Source organism: Falco punctatus (assembly GCF_963210335.1).
Source record: "Falco punctatus genome assembly, chromosome: 9".
Classification (NCBI taxonomy): Eukaryota; Metazoa; Chordata; class Aves; order Falconiformes; family Falconidae; genus Falco; species Falco punctatus.
Genome location: NC_137589.1, coordinates 21,318,632 through 21,346,609, shown reverse-complemented (window position 1 = coordinate 21,346,609; position 27,978 = coordinate 21,318,632). Strand labels below are relative to the sequence as shown.

At 40.1% G+C, this 27,978-nt stretch overlaps 1 protein-coding gene across 1 annotated transcript in view; it reads right to left on the bottom strand.

The window, feature by feature from the left end:
* Positions 1-27,978, bottom strand: part of PCDH15 (protocadherin related 15) — an 878,455-nt gene that overhangs the window by 791,883 nt on the left and 58,594 nt on the right. Inside the window, exon 2 of the mRNA XM_080401549.1 lies at positions 11,959-12,105. The gene's annotated coding sequence lies outside the window, so the exon portion shown is untranslated. The remainder of the gene's footprint in view (positions 1-11,958; positions 12,106-27,978) is intronic.

Sequence of the window (27,978 nt, the reverse complement as noted above, 5' to 3'; positions counted from 1 at the left end):
CATTCACGTTACAAGCCACCAGCACTGCTGAAGATTGAAATCTAAATTTGTGATCATCAGTAGTTGTTCTCACAGCTCGTGACACAAGAACTGTCCTCTCTACCTACAAAAAGTCAGTCTTGAAATGATAGTAATGTAGTAATAAAAAAAAAAAAGGACTGTTTACTACAGCAACTAGTATTTTAGTATTTTTAACTGTCTGCCTCTGCAGCGATGCTCCTAGGTGGACCTCCATTTGGCTTGTGCCTTCAAGGCACTGCACTGCAGTAGAATAAACTTCTGAAGTTTGAGGTTGCTCTGTGCTACCAAGCACATCATTCGACCTTTCTATTTTTTCCTTCATTTAAAAGAGGAAGATAATAGTACCAGCTATACCAACTGCACAGCAGTGTTGAAAGGATTAATTAGCTAACATCTCTACAGTCTTAAGCATGCAGAACATCACAGATGCACAGTGTAATTACTATTAGGTGGGTAATTTCTTCAACTCATTGGGACAACACACATTTCATCTGTCATTTTTCATAGCACAGAAGTCTACTACCAAATAACCCCAGCTAAAAAGAAACTTGAATAACATGGCATAAAGTGTTCACTGAAGGGCTTTATCTTTTTTGAGCATCTATTATTTCTCATTAGTATTTAGGGACAGAAATCTGTGAGCTGCTGATACTCACAAAGCCTTAAAGCTAGCCACAAATGACTGCTGACAGAAAAAAAAAAAAAAACACTGACCTACTTGTTAAGTGTAGCATCCTCCCAAAATCCATGTTCAGAACTTCACTGAATCATCTTTCCCTGGCTGCTAGCAATGTCCATAAAGGCTTTAATTACTGGCCAAAGCTGCAGCATTCAAATCAGCTCTAGACCTATTATCTGATAAAGAGTTATTCTCATTAGGGTAAACCAATGTGGCTGAGATCAGTAAAGGTACTGGAACATCAACCAGATACAGTACACTGGTCACACATTTTGAAAAATGCCATAGTACTTGGGATTTCTCTTCTTCAGGCCTTGGTATGTAACATCTATAGTCTGAGAGCTCTGATACCTCCTGTAATGCTCACTTGCTTTCCTAAAAGAAGCCAGAGAACAAAGGAAAGTCCTCATGTACAAATAGAGATCATAATTACTGCAGACTCAAAAGTAAGATCAGCTAGATTAGAAGAAAGGTGATGGGAGCTTAGTGTTTGTGCAAAATCTGGGGAAAAACCTAGGCAGAAAAGGAGCTAAGTGTGACAGAACTGAAAACTGTACATGTTTGCATGCCAAGTATGATGCTAACTCAATATTAGTTACTTCATACTGAGAATTACAGATTATTCCAGGACATTGTTATTCTTTCTCTAGACTAAAACTTAATGCTTTTCATAGAAATTTAGGTCAGCACACAATCACAGACATAAGCCTCCTGAACACACATTGAGTGACAGTTTAAAGCACTACTAAACCAAACAGCCTAAGAAATACAGCAGGTAGAGATGTCATCAAAAGTCGCAGTATACTGTCTCTCTTGTAGATTCGCTGTTGGATGTGCAGTGCCATTAATCTTTGGTAGTCTGCAAGAAAAACATAGTTAACAGACCTACTCAAAGTAACACAATGCACTCCAGGCACTTCACTACCTCAACGGGGTTTGGGGCCTTTCATTAGTTGTAGTCCAACTACAACAAAATCCTATGAAGTTGGTGGACTGACAGTGCTTTTATAAGAATCTCCAAGGAACATCACCTGGCAGACTTTCATTTCCCCAGGACACATGCACTAGACTAAGCACCACTGAATTCTCACAATTACAGGCTCACAGACAGATGTGTCTGGTAGCAGCCAGCTGGGATCATTTAAATCAACTTTAAAACGTAACACTGCATTGCAAAGTAGGAAAGCACAGCACCATTCTCACAGCTTCTTGCTTTTACCAACCTGTCACCCACAGAAAGGTGCTCACAAAGCCTATCAGTCACAGCTAAATTTCAAACCCTTCGTGATCAGCTAGCATTAAATAAGCCAAATCAATGGCTTGATTGCAGATTTGCCAAACAGAACTGCAATATGCATGCATTAGAATGATTAGACAATTTGCAACTTCATTACCTCCTATAAAGATACATGAGATATTGCCCTAAAAGTGGCATGCCTATTTTAAACAGTATTGAAACATACAGCTGTCCTTTTTCCCCCACAGAAGACTACATGATTAACAGCTGACATACTGAGACAAAGCCTGCCGTGCCTGGCCCCTAACAAAAGCCTTGACCGTGCTATCATTAACCAACTTCAAAATAAAAATTCAGAGAAATTTTGAAAATACTTTAAAAAGCACTGTCAAATCTAGTTTTATTACTGCTTCACTATTTGTACCTTCTAGAAACAGTAGATAGGCAATTAGTATTTGACACATCATCATTTTGAGGTGAAGGCAAGCAGCCCTAGCGCTGGCAGCATCAGCAGTGAACACTGCAGCACGGTGCACAGGGTTTTTTCCCCAAACCAGGAAACCTCAAGGGGAGCCAAGAGAGCTGCCATGAGCTTATGTGACAGCAACTGATAGGACCTGGGTGGGATCAGGAGCAACACCACGCAAGGACCCCCCCACCCATAAAACAAGCCCTTAGGGCAGGGCCAGGAGCAGCAGCACCCAAGGTAGTCCACACCTATAAAAAAAATCCACAGGGAACACTAGCAACCAGGAGCACCAAGAATGGGACATGGCATAGTAAGATGTGTGCTTCAGCACTGCCAACTTGTCTAGGGAGCAAAGGTATTGACCCATCAGAAAGCCATGCATCTCTCAGCTCTGCACCCACCACAACTGAGGCAGCTGCCTCCTTGAAAGAGTCCTGACAGGCAGACAGGACATGATATGGAGGATTCCCTATCCTCTCTCCACCTGGCACAGTGACTTAAGGAACAGGGGGCAATTGCAACAAGCTCCTGCCCGTCACATCTCTGCTGTGACTACCCCATCTTCTCACGTGCCCTTGCATGATAGATATGAGGCTCTGCAAGTAGAACTACATAATAATGACAGCAATGGTTCACCTAGCACGGAGGTGTCACTGAGTTTAAGTCAGCCTACGCCCTGCATCAAAAACTCTTCCATATAGAAAAAAGCATGGATCATTATCACAGGACACTTCCTTTTAGAAGGAACAGAAGACCCGGACCCACTTTGACAAGTCTCCTGCCTCCCTGGAGACCAGGCTAAAGGTGGGAAGGGAAAGCTTCCTACCCCAGCACGCCCTCAGATTATTATAGATTATTGATTTTTCAAATAGGCAGCAATGAAAATGAAACAAGTCATCCAACAACAATCAAAGGAGACCACAGGGCCTTGGGACAACTGGTTAAGGGATCAGGAGAACAAACAGTGTCCTCCTCTATGCTTGCAGTCACAAAAAAGCGATGAGGGAAAAAACAGGAAAAACCAGCAGATTAATACATGCTCCCAAGCCTGGAGTCACCAGTAGAATTGGGGGTTTTTTGATCACGGATCAGTTTACATGACACAGGCCTGCTGGCAATGGACACTGAGCACAACTCTCAAAAGGGGAAAAGGATCCTTGCACAGGAGTTAGCAGGGCTCACTGAAAAAGCTTTAAACTAGATTTGAAGGGGGAAAGGAATAAAACCAGCCTTGCTAGAGATAAGCCTGGGGCAGCACGCCTGTGTTTGAGGGACAGTGTGCTAACAAGGTCCTTCCATCTGCTGTGTCTGTGAAGGTAGGAGAAGGAGATCCATGGGGCAGTAAACACTCAAGGGTTATTGATGTGTGAGTAGCCACAGAAGCACCTGAAAACGGTCCCATAGGAATCAGGACTTCTCCCCACAGAAAGGTGGCAGGTTCAGCAGCCCAGCTGAAGTGCGTCTATACCAATGCATGCAGCATGGGCAATAAACAGGAGGAGCTGGAAGCCATGTGCAGCAGGAAAACTGTGACATAGCTGCCATAATGGAAACATGGTGGGATGACTTGCACAGCTGGAGTGCTGCGACAGATGGCTATAAGTCTTCAGAAGGAATAGGCAAGGAAGGAGAGGGGGTGGGGCAGCCCTGTATGCTAGGGAGTGTTTGGATTGTCTAGAGCTTAATGATGGTAGGGATAGGGTTGAGCATTTATGGGTAAGAATTGGGGGAGGGCCAGCAAGGTGAATATCCTGGTGGGAGTCTGTTACAGACCACCCAGCCAAGCTGAAAAGGCAGATAAAAATATTTTACAAGCAGCTGGGAGAAGTCTCACAATCGCTAGCTCTGGTTCTCGTAAGGGAATTCAACGTCCCAGATGTCTGCTGGACATACAATACAGCAGAGAGGAAACAGCCTAGGAGGTTCCTGGAGTGTGTGGAAGATAACTTCCTGACACAGATGGGCAGTGAGCCGGCCAGGGAAGGCACACACTGGACCTGCTGTTTGTGGACAGAGAAGGACTGGTGGCTGATGGGGTTGGAGAACATCTTGGGCATAGCAATAGTGAAATGATAGTTTTCAGGTATCAGAGGAGTAAAGAAAGGAAGTCAGCAGAACCACTACCTTGGGCTTCTGGAGGGCAGACGGCCTGTTCAGGAGACTAGTTGACAGAGCTCCTGGGGAGGCAGTCTTGAAGGGCCAAGGAGTCCAGAAAGGCTGGACATTCTTCGAGAAAAAAAAATGTAAAGGCACAGGAGCAGGCTGTCCCCATGTGCTGAAAGACCAGCCAGAGGGAAAGACAACTAGCTTGGCTAAACGGAGACCTTTGGCTGAAACCGAGGGGAAGAAAATAATTTTAAAATAAAAGTATATGGCCTTTGAAAAAAGGGGAAGGCAACTCAGGAGGACCACAAGGATATCGTGACATTAAGCAGGGAGAAAATTAGAAGGGGCAAAGCCCAATGAAAACTTAATCTGGCTACTGCCATGAAAGACAATACAAAAATGTTACTGTAAATTCATTAGCAAAAAGAAAAGGGCTAAGGAGAATCTCCATCCTTTATGGGCTGCAGGGGGAAACAAAGGATGGAGAAAAGGCCTTAATGCCTTCACTTAAATGCCTTCCTCAGCTCAGCCTCTAATAGTCAGACCAGTTGTTCTCTGAGTACACCAGCGCCCTGAGCTGGAAGATGGGGAACAAAGCCCCCTTTGAAGGGGAAATGGCCAGTGACCTGCTACACTGCTTAGACACACAAAAGTCTATGGGGGCCAGATGGGATCCACCCAAGGCTATTGAGGGAGCTGGTGGAAGTGATCGCTGGGACATATTCAGTCATTTACCAGCAGTCTTGGCTCACCAGAGAGGTCCCAGAAGACAGGTGGTTAGCAGATCTGATGGCTGTCTACAAGAAGGGCAGGAAGGAGCATTTGGGGAACTACAGGCCTGTCAGCCTGACCTCGGTGCCAGGGAAGGTGATGGAGCAGGTCATCCTGAGCACCATCACACGGCACATGCAGGACAACCAGGGGATCAGGCTCAGCCAACATAGATTTGTGAAAGGCAGGTCCTGCTTGACGAGGCTGATCTCCTCCTATGACAAGACAACCTGCCTAGCGGATGAGCGAAAGGCTGTGGATGTTGTCTACCTGGACCTTATTAAAGCCTTTGACTCAGTCTCTCACAGCATTCTCCTGGAGAAACTGGCTGCTCATGGCTTGGATTTGTGTACTCTACACTGGGTAAAAAAAAGTGGTGGTGAATGGAGTTACACACAGCTGGCGGCTGGTCACAACTGGTGTTCCCCAGGGCTCAGTACTGGGGCCGGTTCTATTTAATGTCTTTATCAATGATCTGGACGAAGGGATCGAGTGCACCCTCACTAAGTTTGCAGACGGCACCCAAGTTGGGGGCCATGGGTGCAGTGTTGATGTGCTGGAGGGCAGGCAGGCGCTGCAGAGGGGCCTGGACAGGCTGGACCCATGGGCCGAGGCCAGCTGTATGAGGTTCAACCAGGCTCAGTGCCGGGCCCTGCCCGTGGGTCACAGCAGCCCCACACAGCCCCACAGGCTGGGGCAGAGCGGCTGGGAAGCTGCCTGGTGGGGAAGGCCCTGGGGGTGCTGGCTGACGGCCGGCTGGGCATGGGCCAGCACTGTGCCCAGGTGGCCAAGGAGGCCAACAGCATCCTGGCTGGTGTCCGAAACAGCGTGGCCAGCAGGACCAGGGCAGGGACTGTCCCCCTGTACCCGGCACTGGTGAGGCCGCACCTCGAATACTGTGCTCAGGTTTGGGCCCCTCACTGCAGGAGAGACGTAGGGGTGCTGGAGCGTGTCCAGGGAAGGGCAACGGAGCTGGGGAAGGGGCTGGAGCACAAGTCTTCTGAAATGAGTGGCTGAGGGACCTGGGGCTGTTTAGCCTGGAGAAAAGGAGGCTCAGGGGAGACATTATTGCTCTCTACAACTGCCTGAAAGGAAAACAGCAGCACAAATGCTAAATTTATGAATGGAGTGACAAATCAGGTGTATCAAAGTCTTCTTGATCACAAGTGACCAAAGATACACATAGAAGGAGATAGGCATCACAAGAAACAGATTATTAGGAATCCTGTCTTCAGCTAATAGCTGAGTGACTACCTCGAAGCAAACTACATAGCAAAAGACCAGTATTTTCAGCTAAAGCACTGACATTTTTTGAAACTGAAAGCACTTTTTGCAGATGGAAAATTATTATTCTTACTCACCACTTGCAAGGTGAAAATTAGCAGTTACATACAACTCTAACCACTGCATGTTGTTTAGAAGAAACTTCTGCCTTTTGCTTTATGCAGAATCCATGTCAGAATTTAAATAAACTTGAATCAGTCAACAGCCTGAAAAGCAATCTGCATTTTACTAAACCACTGTGCTTATTTTTTTAATGACCGTTCTTCTGTGTGTCCTCTTTAAACTCCTTCCACACATCATATAATAAGCAGTCAACAATATAGCAGACCTCCCTTGCCTGCTACATGTCACCTTGAAATTCCTGTGTAGTTGTATGCTCCAGAAGCAACTAAAATTAAAGCTTTAGCACTTAAATGTAAAAATTCAGATGTTAATCTAGTTTAAGTAATTTAATGGCGAGAAAAAAAACAAGCACTTTCCCACATAAAAAACCAGTTTGCAAATACCATGGACGTGGCAGGCAAACAGTGAACTACCTCTCTATATAGCCTCATCTACTCAGTACCTACACATATGCCAAAATTTAAGAATACGAAGGATATCAAGTGCAGAGAACGTCCTATACTTAAATACCTACATATGTGTTACTGAGGAGTACTTTGTTGTTGTGTAAAAGCAGCAAATCTACTCAGTTTCCAGGGAAAACTGTATTGTCTGAGTTGTACTCCTGCAATTCATTTATACCTACCTCTAAACAAAAGATGGTAATTTCGCTTGTTGCCATTAGGTATCATTATACTCCTATACTTTATGATTTTATTCATTACTGTTAATGAACTGATTTCAGATATCAGTAACTACAGTGTCTTCAAATTTTTAACAAAAGGCTTCCACAATGAGCCAATAATTCAAGCTAATAAATCCTGACCAAAATCCCTCTCTCAGACTTAAATTAACAATTAAGTATCATTAGGAAGATTTAAATCAGAAGCCTTATGAAATCTATTCTAGTATTTACAAGCAAGAACATTGGCTAGAGTATATACAGATACATACAGCTTACATACTCCGGAGAGGCTCTGACAATTTGCCCTAGTAGCTGATGCTGTACTATACTGCCATAGGCTGCCAAAGCTGGCTAAAAAGAACCTGCTGACTACCATGTAAAACAAACCAATCTTACATACCTGTGTAATCACATGCAATTAGGTTAATGAAATCAGACTTAAGAAACTGCTAGATGCATATTGGCAATAAATATGTCTGTGATATCACTCATTTACAATGGATTTCCTAGAAAAAGGTCATATTTGTAGCTGTGTTACAACAATTGTTTTCAAAACTCCAATAAAATAAAGCAGTAAGCTGAACCCTAATACTTTGCCTTGTTTGAAAAAAAGAAGAAAGCAGTTAATACTATTGATCCTTTTAATCTGTTTAACAGCTTACAACTTCAAGAACAGTAAGTGCATAGTAAAGTTCTGTGATTGCCAACTGCACTTAATTCAGCACAGAACTGTCAGGTTAGACACACATGCAGAACTCCAGTATATTGAAAAAGTAAATGCTAGTTAAGATAGATAAGGTCAAGCTCACACTACATGATACACTGACATCTACTCCTCTTACTTCCCCACTTTGCTGTACTGCTTTAGGTGGCACAAAAAGTTGTTTCACTTGTGTCTTCTAAAAATTCAGACCCACAAGTTTTGTCTGCAATACCTGTAAACTAAGTCCAAGAACATATTGAAAACAGCCACTGAAACCACAAAGATGTTAAGATTATTTGGTTCCACAGTGTGAAATAGGCTTCTTAAAATGTATCCACATTACTTAAAAACATTGGAAGAAATAGACAGTTGCTGCTGTAGACGAGGAAGCAAACAAGAAACAAAGTAGCCCAATAAAAATAAGTAAATACTTGCAGTATGGCCTTAAATAGACAAGACAGCTGTGTCTGGCACCAGCTTGAAGATCTGCAGAACTAGAAGGAAAACTACCATTACCCAAGGCACAGCTGCACCTTGTATATTGTGTAACTGCTTTGGCAAATAACCATTAGAGAAACACCTATGTAGAAATGAATTGCCTCTTAATGAAGCTAAGTTCAGACACACTGATGAGTAAGATGCCTAGTTACAGTTGATCAAAGCACAAATTTTGCATATTATGATGGTACAATACTAATACCATAAAACAAAGAACACTGGGAACTGGCTACAGGCAAGTATTACAGACTGACATGAAATCTAAGCACATAAACTGCTGTGGAGAGCTGAGGATTCTCTTTCAAGCCCAGGGATTAAAAAAATAGTTTGAAGACTACTTAAATCAAATACTAATTCAATAAAATTATACCTGTGCGTAATGTAATGGTCTGTGGGGAAAAAAAAAAAGAAAAAACCCCTCAAACCACCACAAAAAAAAAACAAAACAGCAGAACACAGAAGATCTAATAATTCTCTTGTGCCATGTTATGAACAAAGAAAGCTTTTAGAAAATTTTTGGAGAGTTTTGTTGGTTTAGAGTGTTTTGGGTTTTTTCCCTTCTTGTGGAATATGAGTTGTCTATGAACATTTTAATTATTTGTTAACAGTATTCATTGGAAGGAACGTCTCTAAATCAACCTACACAATGGCCAATGCCAAACTAGGTAACTTGTCCCCTTTTTCTAGAGAAGTTCCTTTCCCTTGCCTCTGTCAGAACTTACCAGTTTTGGAATGGGAGAATCTCTTGGTTTATGTCTTCTGCCATAGGGATAGAGAGTGAAGCATCCAACACAAATTTTCTTATCTTAGTGTATGAAAGTATTGAAGACATTGCAACTACCACACGTTAGTTGAACTAACTACTAACGTTGAACGGTTACAAGTGTCTGCTTCTAAACATATCCTTTGCACCTCGTACGTAAGGCTTGCCTTTGTAGTAAAATACATTAGTAATGGCCTTGCAATTCCATTTCAGATGATTTTCAGTAAAACAAAATAGACATTCATGTGCTTTAAATATTTATAAGGGAATAGATTTGTTTTAATTAAATAAAATCAACCAATGACCATGTATAATAAATTTACTGATGATAAACATTTCAGTTTGCCATAGGTCAAACTATATATATAGGAAAAATTCTGATACATTTTTCAGAGGTATATACAGGCACTTAAGTTAGCTGTTGTTAGTGCTGATCTCTCAATTTAAAAAACAAACAAAAAAACAAACAAAAAAAACCCACACACCAAAAAACCCAAAACACGCACACAAAAAACCCACCACAAAACAATAAAACCAATATTTTTTCAAGAATCCTAGTGCTTTTACTAGTTCCACACATGGAAAGTACATGGAAAGCAGTAAAAAACCCTGCTTTTTTAATGGCCATTCCTACAAGCAAGTATAGTCAAAGACAAGTTAGATAACACGTACTTTATATCACGCAGAGAAATCTTGAAAGACTTCTCTCTTTAACAAGTGGTAGTCAATAGCTTATTAAAGAAACAGATCCATCTAGTGGTAACACAAGTATTTATGCTAATGCCTGTGTCAAGCACAAGCAAGAAGAATTGGGAGCTAAATGAAGTGACTACATTACACCACCAAAAAGAGCACTGGTAAGCAAAGTTTCACTTTAAGTCAACTACAGAGAACTTTTCCTCTAGTGAAGGTGCTGAGCAAGCCTTTTCAGATAATTTGGTTTACAAAATATTAGCACTTACAAACTCTAAAAAAGACGGAGCCTCACTACTTAAACTTGTCAGTCAGTATCAATGTCAGATTATTACAGAAAAAATAATCAAATGCATGAGGCAAAGGAACTGCTGAAATACTCTTCAGAAACTGTAATTTGAGTTCAAAATACCCTATTTTTTTTTCTCTATTATGACGACTGAGTACAGCTATGCCTAAACAATCTTCAGTTTTGATCAACAGCATGCTTTGTTCATTTGGTCTAGTGTTGTTGCATATGACAATTCTGAGTAGTATTGGTCACAGTGGATCAGAGAACAAAACCTAATGTGCCAAAACCTAAAACTCATGCAATTTTAGGCTTGTCAGAGCATTCCTTGTAAAAAATGCTAGAAAAGCTAATAAGGGCTCATCAAATTTTGAATTGAAAATGACAGCAAAATTAGCATCACTGGTCACGATTTCATGGTAAATAGATTTTGTCAAAATAAATCATTATGCAGTTTTTCAGTGGAAATGTCAGACTTGGTTAGTTGTCACCTCAGGTCATCTTGATTAAATAACAAAAGTACTGCAACAACATAAAAAGTGGATTAAAAACTGCAACGGACCTTAACATGCAGCTATAAAGGAAGTCAGATGCACAAGTTCTTCCAGGGAACTTATTTCCCACCTTGCACTAATTCCTCCTCTGTCCCCAGCTTTGCTAAGGTAGTGGAGAAAACACAAAATTATATCACTGATGATGTTTACAGGTAACACACACACAAAAAATAAGTACAGAAAACCACTGAGTAGCAAAGTGAATAATTAGGTTACTGCTACTGCTGGGCCCAAGTGCACATGGTATATTCTGTGAAATGACCAGTTGAGCAGAGACCTCCCTGCTTCTTAGGTGCCTTAAAAACAAAAGCCAGAACACACCACAAACCAAAAAATCAAAGGACAGTTCAAAAGGAAACAATGGCTCTGGCCTCATCTGGAGTGGCAGCCAGTTCCCAAATTTAACTTAATCCTGAAACCCCTACAGATTCGGAACCAGAGGGCAAATAAACACGGGGAAGAAACAGGGACAAAGGTGTGCAAGTGAGACAGCTAAGAGAGCAGGCAGCAGTGGCTTCAATACAGGGGAACAGCTAGAGGCAAGTCCTTGCTACAAATGTTGGTTGGTCCCAGGGAGAAAAAAAAATACGAAGAGAGTAGAACAGCAGCAGATCCATGTCTCCACACATAACCTTTTCTTCCCCAGATCTCCACCATGCTTCATAGGTCTACTCCACAGGCAACACAGAATTCACATTTTCTGCCTCACAGAGAAAACAAGAATTTGTGGGTTGTATCTCAAACAGCAAGATCTTTCAAGGACAATTTCAGAAAAATCCTTGCAGTAGGGTAAAAGGGCTCCTCCACATTTATAATTTCTGTTATATTTTTTATTTATAATATATAAAATATATATTTATATTATATATTTTATATATATTATATAAAATATAAGTTTTCCCCTTGTCCTCAGACTCCTGTTGGCCTTAGGTCTGTACAGTCTTGTAGTGCAAAAGAATAACCACCTTGGTACCCTAGAGTCTCTTTAAGAGACATTTTCACTCAAAACATCCCTCTTCTATTAGGCATTATAAAAAATTTAATTATCACTTTGCTGTTATTTACTGATCTGTTAATGATCTAGAAAATGGCCAAAACACTTACCTGGTGATGTCAACGTTCTCAGCAGCAGAAGCTGCATTCCAGATGCACAGCATTCACACTGTTGTCTGCTGCAACCTTTAGCACCTTGATTTTGAGCCCAGACAATACTTCAGACAGCTCAGAACGATGTGCAGTTGGTTCTGCTACCTGACAGAGCAGAAAGCCTTTTAAAGTAAGGGCTGCACAGTAACCAAGATGTTAACGACTAAATATAGATGCATTTATTTAAATGCAGTAAGGACACAGGTGTCTGTGTTGGTTGCAGGAATGGCTTTCAGCTCTCTCCTCTCAAATTCTCCCAAGAGAGTAGAATTTTCTTTGCTCCAAGGTACCACTTAATGCTCATGCATTCAGTAATTTATTTTGATTTGGTAAATGAACATGCCCAATAAGTGTAAGATCTATGATTTGAAGTCACAGATAGAAAATCGGTAGCCAGTTGAAGAGCTCTACACTCTCTGTGTTTTTGGATAATATGACATTACAAATTTAGTTACTGGAGAAATGGAGAGGGGGATGCAGCCTCAGTCACTTGGGAATTTTCTTTAAAAGATTAAGCTTCTCCTACAGACCTTCTCCCCAGGCAAAGGCAGCAGTAAGGAAGTCAGTCCCACCCCCAGAGTACTCCCTTTTGGTCCCTGGGACTTTCCCAAAAGGACATAAAAAGCCTATAGGCAAGTCATTTGAGAGCAATAATGAAAACGCTCCCATAAAAAGCTATCCGACAAATGATTTTTCTCTATAGAAATATTTCGGGGCAGTCCCAGAGATAAATTAAGTACTCAAATGATGCCCAAAGGAAAATAACAATGTAACTGACCAATTGAAGGTAGAACAAGGGTAGCCATCCCACTGCTCAGCAAAGACTGATACACAGCTTTCACTGGTGAAATCAATTGACAAAACTAATATTTCTACTCTTTTTCTTTCAACCTGGTGCAAGGCACCAACACTGGAGCAGAGCCGTGTTACTTATTCATACACAGCTAATGCTCGCTATGCAAAACAAGAACTAGAATCCCAATGCCATACCAATTCTCAACTAATTTGAGCCTGAACTTAAACTTACTCAACAGCATCCGTGCTGTCAAATCTGGATTAGACTATTTCATTTTTATTAGGTGTTACTCCCACTTTAATTTTTATGCATATTTTATAACAACCCACATGGATAGGTGGCTGGTATACTTATATGTAAATATCTCCTCTTCAGTTAAAAAGAATGCAACAACTACAGAGAGGTGTACTGGACCATTTCGCAAACAAGTAAGTGTTCAACAATCAAATTGGAAATTATCAAGGACAAAACTTACATCAGTTTAGATTATAAGACTACTAAAATTTCTGTGAAGAGACAACTTTCTGAGAAAAATTGCATTTATTTCCCATACTTAAAGTGATGTGATCCCTGGTAGGACCGGCTGTAGCAGGAAAAAAAAATTACAAAAAAGGGAATATAGTGGGACAACAGAAGTGACATGAATACATGATGATAACACAAACTTTATCATACTGATGATTATGCATGTTAGAGCTAAATGAACTATGGATTTAACATGCCTGTACATGGCGCTCCACTGGGAATTTGGTGTAGTTTTGTCAGTAAGTTGACGGGTTTGATTAAATCAAATCAAAAGCTGAAGTACTTAAAATGACAATAAAGGGAAAAACAGCCTTATAATTCAGTGCAAGAACAATAGCGCTGAAGAAGAGAAACAGAGAGCTGCAAATTGATTGACATAAGCTAGTGAAAACCACTTCTGGGTCACTCAGCTCCTGCTTTAGGGGTTTCGAGGCATGCTTGCTGTCTGGCTAACTATTCATGTACATGGCATCCAAGTGCCTCTGATGCTAACTATGCAATGCCGGCTTAACTGCCTAGATGCATAGGTTTTGAAAATTCAGGAAAGCAGCACCAAGAGCGTGATAAAGGCTATCTTTTGGCATAGCTACTATTCACATGAAAAATCAGAAGAACAGTAACAAGCTGTGGCGAGCACAAATTCACCCAGCACTTTAACCGTGGAATGGGATTTTTCAGGCACCATCTGACCTTCACACCAGCCACAGCTCAAGCACAGCACAACATGTAACAGAACATGTTAGCAGCTGAGCTGCCAAACTACAACTACTCCTCACAGGTGAGAAAACAGAAGGCTTTTGAAGCTGAGAAACTAAGTTGCTACTGTACAGATTTTATATATGTATACAAAAATGCAGAGGTAACACACAGTTATTGATTTCCACACATACAGTAAGTGCACTGTAGGCACAGGGAAGAGCTGCTTTCAGTTGTTCCTTCTATTTTACTTTTGCCTATACAGCAACTGCTGCTGTGCTTACATATTCAATAATTATATTTTGATTCACGTTGATGTGCATGGCAGGTTACTTCTTAAGATGTGAGAACTCTAGTCACAAGGGTGACAGCATAGCAGGTGGCAAGTTTTTGGGTTTGGCTTTCTTTTTGGGATGGTGGTGGTTTGGGTTGTTGGTTGTTGGTTTTGTGGTTTTTTTACAACATACTGATCAATTGTTATAAAGCAGCATCTGATTTATATTAACTTCAATACTGTATTTGATATTTTGACAAGCTCTGCAAGCAGACTCAACAAGCAGAAATCAGGCTACGTGTTTTTTCTTCAGATGAGCAGAGGATCACTTATGCTTTGTGATTAGGTACAGAATTATGATGAAGAGATAGTACTGACATGCAGAGAAATGTTTATTTCCTTGGGTATTGAGCCGATAACCATATTTAATATGAAATCTGGAGACCTAAAGCTGGTGCAGCAAGGTATAGATGCATCTGTAATGAATTTTGCTGTGAAAGCAAATTGTGTCCTTTAAGAAACAGACCATGAGTAAGTATAGCATCTTCCTCATTTTGCCCTTGGGCTTGTTGTCTGCTCAAGCACCTGCCCCTCTGTGGGACTCTCTTATAAACCCTGCCACCTAGAAGCATTAGCTGACAAGACTGCAGGACAAAGAAGCCTTTATTAAAGCACACATCCCATCACTTACCCTGGTGCATCACAAGCTCTGCATGGTATATCAGTACTTATATACCGCCATTTGATCTCTGAAAGAATGATTAAATGGGATGGTATTTAATCATCATCCAAAGGACTTAATGATGCTCAGTAGAAAAGCTAAACTGAAAAGGTGTTGGGAAACACTGATGGAAAAAAATATGTTGTTATCTAAGTCTCTCATTTCTTTGAATCCTACCTAACTTTGCCTAAGCACAAAACAGGATTTCACTTCTTCAGAGAGAGTCAGAAACACACAGAACCTCAAAAAACATTACTTTATGATTATTAATTGTTAATAGATTTACATACAGCTTCTCCAGAGAGCACACACAAGAACAGTGCAAGCAGAGTCTGTAAGACTAGGGATGACTACTGACCAAGAGTTCTGTGTATTCCTCCCAGAGGAAAAAAGCTGCTTCCCTTCCCCCCACCCCTTTCTTTTTCTTTCACATCTTGCTAGCCAGTAGTTGAAAAAATACTGTATAAGCTCATATTTCATTTTGCTTCTGATCTCCTGGTGACAGACAGAACCACATCTAAGTTCAGCTAACTCCCAAGGTCGGGCAGCCTCTTTAGGTGAGAATTACTTTCTTTCCAGTTCTCCTCCAGGCTTAGACATTTGCATTGCAATGGGATCAAGCTTTACCTTAATAAAGGAAGATGTCATTCTAAGTAAAGCTGTAATAGTAATCCACTGCATCAAGAAGAAAGGTACAACTGGCACGCTGTCACCTTCTATTGACAAGCCAGTGCATCAACAAAGCTGTTCTTAACTCCTGCCACTACAGTTCTCCTAATCCACTCACTGTTTTGCCCAGCCGTTTAAGTTAAAGGAGCTGTAAGAAAGAGGCAATAGTCATGGCAGACTAGCCTCTGTTAATGGCAGTAGTGGGAAAAAAACCATAAATCTCACAAATAGTAATTTTACATCTCCCATCAGGATCACATCCCAGTTTTAGAAGCTTCTATGCACCTTTGTTGAGCCGACTTGCTCAGCTCTATGCACATCCAGATACACAGTGAGTCAACTGAATCCATGTTCTCTTCCTGAAGTTCCTTTCCCTTCTTTTCTTGGCTAAACATAGGATAATTCTGCAATATAAAGAGTGGGTCACAAGGACAATAGAGAACAAAAAATACCACAGCACAATTTTTTGTTTGTTGAGGTTTTTTGTTTGTTTTAAGAAAAAATGAACCAACAACTTTAAAACCCTTCAGGGACAACAAAAAAAAAAAACAAACAACAAAACCAAACAACTGCTCATTCAGTAAAAATAAAACCCCAAAACCCACCGCTAAAAGTATATGCCATATTGCAGTTCTTCCAAGACATAATGCAGATCACTCTGCAATCTTCCAAAAAAAAATTGTAGCCAAATGCCACAAGTACAAGCAAGGAAGCAGAGAACCCAAAGGCACAAATAACAGACTTTAGATTCATCTTCAGTCTTCTCTTCCAGTTCCTCTCCCCAGAACACTGAGACTTTTCCAAAAGAGAGTCTGAGAGCAGAACATTCTCCCTCCATCCCAAACACACAAAAAATTACTCCAAAAGTGAATGCACCTCACACGAGGGAGCCAACTCTTTCACCTCTTTGAGTGCTCACAAGGATGATTGCAGTCCTGGAGAAGGACAGGCAGGGAGGGACTTGGGCTTCTGAAGGCACAGAAAACACAACGATGATACCTCCCAAAAAGAGGCTATCACCAAGCCAACTCTTTACATTTCCTCCACAAGAACTCCAGTTGAAAACATTTAGAAGGAAGGTCTGCAAGTTTCTACTCAAAACACAGATAAAGAAAGAATTACAAAATATCAACAAGCGCCAACATCCTGTCAGTGATTATTTATTTATCACCTTGGACTCAACTGAGAGCATCTGTCAATCTCTGAGCAGCCTTCATCCATCATTACGGGAAGATCATGTCTCTACAGCAGAAAGTTAGAACTATGTGTACTTGCTCTGTCATCACTTCAGAGTTCCAGCTGCCTATCATTTAAAAATTTAAATGCCAAAGAGAGAAGTTGGCAGCCATAATGCCGTATCAAGTCTTAAAACATGATGTTAAATCAGGACTATGAATTGCACACAAAATTTAGGGTGGAATTTCCATCTATCCCTAAAGGTCATTTTAATCTGCTGGACAGGCTGCAAATATTACCTACCAGCTTAGAAAAGGAATTATTACCTCCTATTTTCTATAATTTTTGCAGAATAACAGCAGAGAAAAAAGATGGGATATGTCATTTCATCTCCATTTAAACATCAGAAGAAAAAAATACCAAAACAAAAACACTAATACCACACCTGCTGATCAAAGAAGTGGGGTTCAAAACTTCAGCTCTTCTCTTAGGAAAAAAAACAACCAACAAACCAACAAAAAAAACCTAAAAATCACCACACAAAACCCAGCAAACCATCCAGGTTCTGACTTCCCCAAAAAAGGACATAAGCTTGTACTCCATCCTGCCTACTCTAAGATAATATGAAACTCTTAATTCTGAAAAGGTCCAGGGTGTGTGGGGGTGGGATGTAATTCTTCACTCTGTATGAAAGATAAACACTTCTCTTGGGGCAGTGATAAGTCTAGTGCTCTGGTAGCTGACCCTGAGGTCCAGAATGGACAATGACATTTATTTTTATTCCCTGTGGACAAGAACAGAGACAACAAAAAAAGACAAATTAAAAGGCCTGATCAACAACAAACTCCTGAAAACTAAGTGCAAAAGAAAACACAGTCAAGACAAAAGATCCAGTTCTGTCATTTCAGCAGAAAAATCCCAAAGAAAGCACCAGGATTCTCCCTCAAATAACAAGGCTCTACCAGATGCAGAGTCTTGAAATACCCAAATCCAGAACCAAACACAGCAATTTAGGAGTGCATAGGTATTTTCTCGTTTTGTATTTAATTATCTGTTGAATTACACTTGAGACAGGTCCTGTACAAAGACTAACCTCAATCAACAAAACAGAGCTACAGTCGGGTAACTGTACTGCTTCTTCCTAACAAAAGCTAGCAGAGGAGAATGAAATCCTCACCATGGAAGACATAGCCTAAATACAAAACCCAAAGAAGTTAAAGAACTCAAAGTTCAAGAGGGGAGGCCACAATTACACTTGGAAAAGGATGAGTCCAGGATGAAAGTTAAACGAGGAGAGAAAATAAAAATAAAGATATAAACACCACACAAACCTGGAGAAGGATCTGTGATGTAGTTTGGTACATAGCCCTATTTATTGAGGTCCAGCTCTACAAGAAAAGCTCATTCGTTAATTCTGTGCCTTAATTTCTAGACAGTTAGTTGTTTAGGCACAAAAAAATTGTCTGAGACACACACGTTCAATTAAATTGCTTATTAAAACCAACCAAAGGCTTTGGGAATTTCTTTTTGTTGGTTTTCTTTTTCATTTGGGAAGGTGGCTGGGAAAAATTGTGTAGGCTCTGCTTTTGCCAGTGTCCTTCGCCAAGAGTCCCTGTGAACAAAGATACCATTAGTCAAATGTTATTAATTAAGAGAAGAAACCCAGGCCATTGCCACAAAACATAAATGAAATACACGGGAAGGGGTGGGGGTGTGTGTGAAATGCAGGAGACACCAGATCATATAAAAAAGCTAGAGCTGGCAATGTTCCTTTACTACACACATTTGTTTGTCCTGATTACAAGCAGTTTCAATCTTTCTTGAACTACTGCTATTTGTCTAATTTATCCCAGAAGTAAATGGAAGAAATAATGAATATCAAATGCTCACACTTTTAAGAAGCCGAATGATCTTTTAAAAAAAAAAAAAAAAAACAAAAAAACAAATGAACAACAAGAGAAGAGAATGACATTTTTAAGGAGAGTATAAACACAATACAGTCATTTTCATATGGCTGTCCATAGCAATTACATGGAAGAAAAATGGTACTTAAAAGAACTAACAGAATGTAGATTATTTCATTTCCCTCCCCCTCCATTTCCTTCCTATAATAGTAAAATAAAACAAAAAGTCTTGTGCTTCATTATTGTTCTTTGTCTTCAGATTGAGAGAGACTATTTTTGGCAACACAAAACATATGATCAAAAGCAGCATACAACAGAAGCCACACTAACAGGGATGAAGAAAGCCTTTTTCTTATTTTCCTGTCTTCTTTCATATTGCAGTTTCGTTCGTTTGCTTGCTTAAATTTTTTAAGATTAAAACCACATGCATTTAGGGCAGTTCAATGTTGTGTAGTACAACGAATTAATGGAATATTGTATTAAATAAGAAAAAAAGACATAAGCCTTCTGCAAGAAAAACAACTGTCATTTAGAAAGAACAGAAAGTCAGGGTCTTTTACATTCTACTGACACTTATCAGTCTTTCAAGATGTGAAAGGTTTTATTAACCAATAAATGTTTACAAATAAAAAACTTTTAGCAGAGGAGCATAAAGCATCTCCTGAGCTAGTTCACAGAACTATGACTACAGGCAAAAAGCTACATTCAACTGAGGAATGCAGTAATTTGATTATTCACTTGACAACCCCCTAATGGTATTATGTCCAAGTTTTCTCAGACAATTTTTCAAAATAATAAAATGTTACAGCTTTTAACTTAAACAGTCACTGCCAAGTTTAGAACATGAATTCCAAAATCCCCACTAGAAAAATGGGGTTACGTTTGGTCTTTCTGCCAGTACTTAATTGCAAACCTTGGAATCCCGTTTCAATTCACATATCTCCAATTCCTTTCTTGTGAGCTTCCATCAGGCAATACCTGACAAAATAAGATTGTCTACACAGATATCAACGGGGGGGAAAAAATGTTTTTCAAGAGGAGGCAAAGTACACAGATCAGTGAAATGGCACCGAGTTCAAGAGAAGGATATTTTGTCAGTTCAGAGACATTTCAGACCTAATTTTTTTTCAAACTTAGTTACAAATGACTACAGATAAGCAGAAAAGGTTCCACCAATAGCTATATTTTCAAGATGGAAAATGCTTAAAACTTTTTAGATTCCATATGGGTCAAATATAAAGTACATTTCAAATCCTAGTTAAAGATTTATTTTCTGCCATTGAAGTTACACATATGCCATGAAATAGACTTTGTAATTATGTGCAACTTACACAGTAAAAAGTTTTGAAGTGTCAAATTAAAAAAAAGGTCATATTTGGAGAAATGATAGGAAAGGCCAGAATGAAGCTCATTAAGTGAAAATCTGGATGAAAGCCACTGCTTTGGAAGGTAAAGAACTAATAGCATAAAAATGCAAGTACAAGCCAACCCACATTTGTTAAGCCAAGTGAGAAGAAAAACAAATGAGTTACCACCTGTACTATTTATATTCTGGTCTTCCTGCAGGTGACAGACCAAACAAAAATGCTTAAAAGGAGAAATTTAATCCAAGAGAGGTTTCATGGATATTTATGGGCAGATTTTATCCAAAGACCGTGGAGCAGGAAGGCTTTCACAGGGGATGAAAACCAGTACTTTAAACTACCCAGAGGCATCCTGCCTTTACAGCAATGGGCATTATTTCAAAGATGCGTACTGGCTGTGAAGGGTCTCAAAAGAACCCCTAGTTTATTTTCTTTAAGCCATGTGTAGCTCTAATGTAATTGATATATTATCAGCTAAAATACGCAAGATCAAAGTGCAAGTTATTTACAATGGATGCCTTAGAAAAGCCCATTCTTTAGCCCAGTCTCCAAATGTCTCAAAGGACCAGATTCTTGCTGATCAAGTACACATTTGAAAACACAGAAAAACACACATCATCTGTTACAGCAAAAGAGAACAACAAAGCAGAACAGGAGAGTTCCTCAGATCTTCAATTCACCCCCAATCCATGAAGGTACATATGCTCTTTCTCCAGTTCAGCAAAGGGATTGTATTGTATTTCTCATATCTTTTTGGGGTTCCAACATAAACAGCCTGATGAAAGATACAGCAGTAGGAACACTCACATTATTTAGAATTTATAGTGTTTGAATTCGGTGATAAAATGAGCAACAGATTGCTTGTTCCCTCAGGAAGCCAATTTCTTCACTCCAACCATCAACATCTTTCAAATTCTCAGCTTTGATAAGATCAATGGTTGCAGCTAAATTAATAGAAGGCTGATTTTTAGTCTGAAGTCCCTTAAATACTCTCAAATCTTTATAAATAAGCATACTTTATGTCTTTGGAAATTTCAAACTATCGGTGTGGAATAATCCACATCTCAATATCTGCAAGTCAGAAGTATCCTTGATACGTTATTATCTACAACCATTCAACAAAAATAAAGTTCAAAGGTTCACTATTTCAAGACAACTCACTATGTATGTTCAACAATGCCTAGACTGAAAAATATTTTCTAAATTACAACACAGATTTAGGGATCCTAGAAAATGCTAGCAAAAAAAAGGCATACTTAAAGTGAAACATGGCAACAGAACTAGTAGGAAAGACATGGTCATGTTTAGGCAAGTTTGTAGACACAGAGAACTTTACACCATCATTATAAAGGTGTTCAGTTCTCTGCTATTAAATTTCCCTCAAATTTCAGTGACAATATAGGGCACTGAGTTAATTGTTGATTACATCTTAACAGTAAATCCTTATAAGACTCCTGGACAACTTTCCCTCATTTGGGACATATCATGACATCCTCAAGTATACTGACAGCACACACAGCATATGTGATCTTTTCAGCTGCTGAACAGCAATGACAAGTGATTAGTGCATTTTAATTTGCTTAGAACCACTCTCTACCCCTGAGGGCCCCTAAATAAATCTACTGGAACCTTAACACAGGCACTAATATGAAAGGACTCTGATTATCACAAGTCCTAAACTCTGACCTCAGCTTCACAGCAGACTTCATACCTGAGGTGATGTGAGTTACTAGTGGTTACTGAAGTCTAACAATTACTTTGTGCTTCATGTCAAGTGGCACAGCCCTAAACACACCTTCCTCAGTACCAAATTATGATGTTTATAATCTTCCTAATATAATAGCATAGTTGACCATTTCATTAGATCAATCAGTATCAATAAGAATTTTTCCATTTCCTGTACAAAATATTATTAGAAATTTCCACTCAAAACTGACAACGAATCTCAGTTCCAATCACCTATTCTTTAACATAACTTATCCGAGAGGTATATTGAGAAATTAAAAATTTCATCAAATTCTCAATGCAGCCTCTTACACCAATAGAGCTGAAGACACTTTATAAGAGAAACATGTATCATTTGCCCAACTTCAGGAGAGCACAGAGCAGGGAAAAGCTCTGTATCTACCAAAGTGGCAGAACAGGGTTTCTCAGCTCCCATTCAAACTACTAAATAAGGAAAATTTTTCACTTGATGGTGAAAAAGGGATCTGAGCTTCAGCTGTTCGGGGCACTACTTATAAAAAGTAATCAATTTTTATCAGTGGTGGACATTCTTGTGAGTTACAAAGGCCATTTGCTTAATTCAAATTAGTAGTAGTATCTTGGTAGGATGTGTTAAATGTCCCCCCAGGCAAGCTCTCAGTGTAGGAATAATCAGCAGACTTATCATCTGCTCCCAGAAGCCGGAAGGAGAGTATCATCTGGTAACATGGTGAATAAGCAACATAGTTAAGCAAGAAGGTCTTGTGTCACACAACTAAGGAAGATCAGTAGTATTGGCCTGAACCCAGACACCAGGCTGGGAAGAAACAACTCTGTATCAGTTTGACTAAACTTGAATCTACGAGCATAAGATACAAATCAGCAAGGACACCATCAACCTGTTTTTCTGAACCAAAGCCTCTGTCCGATGATGCCAGCACCCTGCACTGGTAGCATAACCAAAAAACCCCACCAACAACCAACTTGTTTTTCTGGAATCCAGATCTACAAAAGATCAGAAGTAATCTCGATTTATGTATCTTTAAGCTGCTTGGGCCTGCCACCAAGTGCTAATTATTCACAGTGCCTTCACACTCCCAAGCTTGTAAAGAGAGAAAAAAATGTAAAAAAAGTGTACACATGGAAAAAGAACAAATTGGTGTGAGGCAAACCCCCTCTGAGCTCACTAGAATGCCACAAAGCTATGATGGAAGAAAACATTTCTCAGAGCCTGTAAACATGATTATTTCACAAATAAACAAACCATTGTCAATGCCACTGAAAATCCAGACTTTTGGAAGGGGTGTTGATCAGCACTCTTCTACAGCGGGCAGCCAGTGAACTTCTGTACCTGAAGATGACCTGGGAGTTTTGTGAAGGTGATTTCTAAAGGCCAGCTCAGAAACTGCCCAAGTCCAAAGAATGATGTGGTCACATAGGAGACAGCTTGATTAATCTAGCTCAATTCCGCCACAGATCTTGGCATCAAACAAGACACCTCAATGTCTTGTCGTGTCATGTTCTACAACTCCTTTTCCTGCCAGCACATTGTCAAGGAAAATACTATGATCAGATCACCTTAAATTTATGTCCTTTACTGACTAACAGTGGCTAAGAAACAACTTGAGAACAGTTGATCTGCCAAGATATTTCAAAGCCCTGAAAAACATTTTGTTGAATAATTGTTAACATATTACTCCACAGGCACGCAGTGTTCTGACCAGGGGCTACATTTTGTTAGAGCCTATGTATCTGTACCCACCTGTTTTGCTACTGCAGTTGATTGTGGCAACAGTGATCCTTCAGATAAACGCAGAAGGAGGTGGACCAGTATAAACCCTTAACAGACGGACTTGTTGAGTCCAGAAGACTGAGACCATTTAGCAGCAGCATGGATCTATGGTTTGACTTCCCAAGACAGAAATTAACCTCAACATTCTCATGTAAATGAATACATTCCAACAAAATCCTTCAGAAGAATACAGCAGAAATGTATTTTGTAAAAATAAAGTGATTTCTGCAATGTTGAAGTATCCTTAATGTTTTAACAAAGCACACAAAGCAGAACCTGAAAGGGAATGAGGAACAGATAATACAAATCACCTTTATATTGTTCAGGCCCAGGCCACAGAGGAAGTCCTCCCAGACTTTTATCAGTCTTCCTAGAAGACTGATAAGAAGAGACAGTAGAAATAGATCAATTCCTTCCCTGAAACTATTGGCTATTTTGGGTCGTTCATATATTCTGATATTAAATACATGCTGATCATCTCAATTGTGCTTAAACTTTGAAAATTATTCTGCTTTAAAGCTAGAGAACAGGACTCATAGGTCCTCACTGTGTCCAGTTGGAAAAAGTTGCATCTGAAACCTGAAGCAGGGCAACGTCCTCAGCTGTAACTGCTATCACACTAGAAGCACTAGTTATCAAATGCCAAGCAGACTTCCTTGTGTTCGTGAGCCCCTGATGTCTAGAAGCCACATTTTCAGCAAGAAGGCTTATTTGGAAGCCTGAATTTAGATGTTGTAAAGTTACTAAATTTACCTTCAGTAATGAAGGCTAATTTGCCCTTTCTTTTGGGGAAAGCTCTCTTTAAATTTAGATTTAAAAGCTCAATGCAAATAATTGTTCTTTGTTAAGAAGTTCCAGTAACTGCCAATTCTCTTTTGCCTGCAGATGCAGAAAAAGTCTTCCAATCAGTCTTCTTTCTCAACTTCCATGTCTTTTGATATGTCCTTTTGATGACTATCTTTGACAGTCCTTCATGGCATTGACAGCTGATAACCACAGGGCTCATTGAAGCCCTCAGTGCATTCGGTAGAAATCATCTGCTGGTTTTGACGTGGATGCCAAAAAAAAAAAAAAAAAAAAAAAAAAAAAAAGGCAAGCATTGAGACAGCAAATTAGCTAGCTTTGAAATTCTTTCATTGCTTCATAGCACAACATGTCCAGGAACTTGTGCGCATCATCGGAATCTCTAGTGTGTTAATGGCTGTTCCCAGCAAGTCCTGTCTCTGCCCCAGATGCAACAGAAACAAGGAGGAGGACAATGGATGGTCCCTGGCAAAGGGTGATATTTTGTATTCAGCTGGCAAAGAAACATCCCAAAGTAGCTTAAAGCTTTTACAATAGGAACAGCAGAGAAAAAAATAAAAAACCCACACAACAAAAAAATACCCACAACATAAAAAGTAAAAAGGTAGTATTCTCAACTGGGGTTTGGAATTGGGATACAGATGATGGCCTATTGGTCTAACACAGTCATCCCCATGCTGCCAAATTAAATCAAGGTTACATGCACACAGAGAGGGCAGATATCCAATTCAAATGTAAATTTTTTTAGAGGGGACAATTAAAGGAGTGTTTGCTTAAGGTTCTCAAGTGCTATAAACTCTTCCCTCTACTTCTCAGCCCAACAAATCCTGGCTGAGTAAGGTACTAAAAACTGTCTTAGGCAGAGCCACAAAGAAAATTAAGTCTGCTTTCCCAGAGGCACCGTCGTGGTGCCTATTTGGCCTCACGCATGTTCGGCTAAAGCTACAGCTTGTGAAAACCAGAAGTGCCCCAAATACCAGAATAATTACCGTCAGTTGCAGAAGAAAAAAGGAGAAGATTGGTATAATAGACGGACTGGCGAATGCTGGACAGATCCAGAGATATTTTATGTCCTACAGGGCTCAGATATAAGCAAGCTAGCACGGCTGATCAGATAAACTGTCTGACATGCCCTGAAATAGAGTCAGCTTAACACACACTCTGCACAACACACATTCACTGTTGGGAAATTACTGTGGTGGAGAATTAGAGAAAAATGGGACCTAAATGAAGCATAGTATTAAAGTGAGCTTTTTTAGGGTAGAACACAGCTATTGCTTTCAGAACAGTTGGCATGCACAGAATCCACTTTACCATGGCTCCCTAAGCAACACATTCCACCATCTCAGCCCATGCTGATAGGAGCAACAGGAGGTGGAGCAGAGTGGAGACAGGGCGGCCAGGCTCTGTTGTGCTCCCTGCAGGAATGGGAATCTGATAGTACCACAGAGCTGATAAGCTGCATAGTAGTCGTCAAATTAAAAATCTATGAGATGTCTGCTGCTGAGTCAAACATTGCGGCAACATTACTTTCCTCAAGTTAAATAATCTCACTGTAACACAAACCTGCCTTCAAGGTACTACTACACTTCACTGGGCACATGATACAAATCAGTAACAAAAATACATATGACTAGAGTCACTCAAGCTCTACCTAAATGTACAATTAAATTAACCGGTCTTGGACTGAAATAAGTCCAAAGGGTGGTGGGGCATGGGTGTGTGTCTCTGTGCGTGTGTGTGTGCGTGTGCATGTGTGCGTGCACGCAGTTCACTACACTCCCGAATTACCAAATTCTGTTTTAGTGTTTAACTATGTTTTGCGCACAAAGTTAGGTCAGGCTGACCCACTCTCTAAAGTTGATATGAATGAAGGGACTTGAATCAAGGGAGTCAGCCTTGGGAAGGATGAGAAACAAAGAACAGATAGTGAAGAGAAAAAAGCCTTCAAATGATCAAAGCTCTGGATGTAAGAGACAAGGTGAACATGTGTTGCAATTCACTGACATGAACAGAAATTTAGTTGAAAATAGCATGAAGATAATTGTGGTACTGGGAGATTACAAACTTTGACTCAAAGAGCCCCTCCAAAAAAGGGCTAAACCCCACTTGAGGGGCATACAATTTGTAAAGAATCTGAGTAGTGCTCTCTGAGGATCCATACTAATTTAAATTAGAAGCAAGAAATTTGTAACCAATTCTCTGTATGATAATGAATATGCAATGTACTATGAAGTATAAAAGGTGAGCAAATGAGGGGAGAAGTTAGGCAAGACTTCATCGTAACTTCTGGGATCAGTCAACAGGCTGAACCTGCCTTCTCTCTCACTGGGACGTCCACCAGGTAAGAACTTTATGACTAACTCATGCTAGCTATTATTAGGCGCATTGTTTTAAGCTTGTTTTGCAGTCAATATATTATCACCAGTAATCTTTGAACTTTAACCTGACACAAACTTGCATTTTGTATAATAAAAGCCTTCAGCTGAAGTTCATTTTGTATAAGCCTCTGGAGATCTGAGTAGTTGTTGTAAGGGATCTGAGTCAGTGACGCTGTCAGTGGGGGTCCCTGAACAGGTTAGTCTAATCACCCTCCAATACAGTCTGTCAAAATGTAGGTAGCGGACAGATGCATTAGACACAAAGGTCTTGTCTTTCTTGGGAAACTGACAGGCTGATCAAATATAAAGGGTTTGAGGAAACCCCCTTCTTAACATGACAATCGCATTCACTCTACCTGGATTTTCAGGCAGGAATAAGCAAGCCTGACCCTGGATTCGTTCCCCTTTTTTTTTCAAAAAACAACTGGTGAACAGTTTTAAAAACCATTTGTACCACGTACTCAGTCAAGCATACAAATGACTCTGTTGCAGTCTGTAATGGAATGATAGAAATTTCTCATAGACACTAGTTGGAGGTGTTTGGTTTTTTTCCCCAAGCCGAAATCTGAAGGTATACTTTTAGGATTACATCTTACAATTTAAAATTATTTTAAGTCTCTTACCTGCAGCTTCAAGACCAGTGGTCACCTTAATTAATTTCCATTAAAACTGCCTTATTTCATGGTGGCAACTGACCACCATCACTTCCAGCAGGGCTGAACGAAATGCACTTCAGGATTGTTGTCTCTATTGTGATTAAGCTTTGGTTCTGGGTAGAACAGCAAAAAAGGAGCCACTTGTCTGAAAACAACTCAGATTCTATGCAAGTGGCACAATTTCAAGGTTTCCAACATCTCAGTTATTTTTCCTTAAGTGAAATGCTTTTCCTCCTTCTTCAGGGAAAGGTAAAATTTTGTTTAAGAGTAATCACCCTCCATTAGCTGAAGTGTCACATACACAGCTTTGACTCTCTCCTGTGGCAGCACCATGGACCCCTAGAGACAGACATTACAGCCCTATCACCACAACAGAACAAGCAAGCCAGGATGCAGATGGATAGAACATCAGCCATTCTGCATCACCTCCTGATACCTTACTCCCCTTCTCACCTATCCCTTTTTCTTTTTTCAAGCTTAAGAAACAAACTCAGGTCATGCTTACTGCTGAGCACC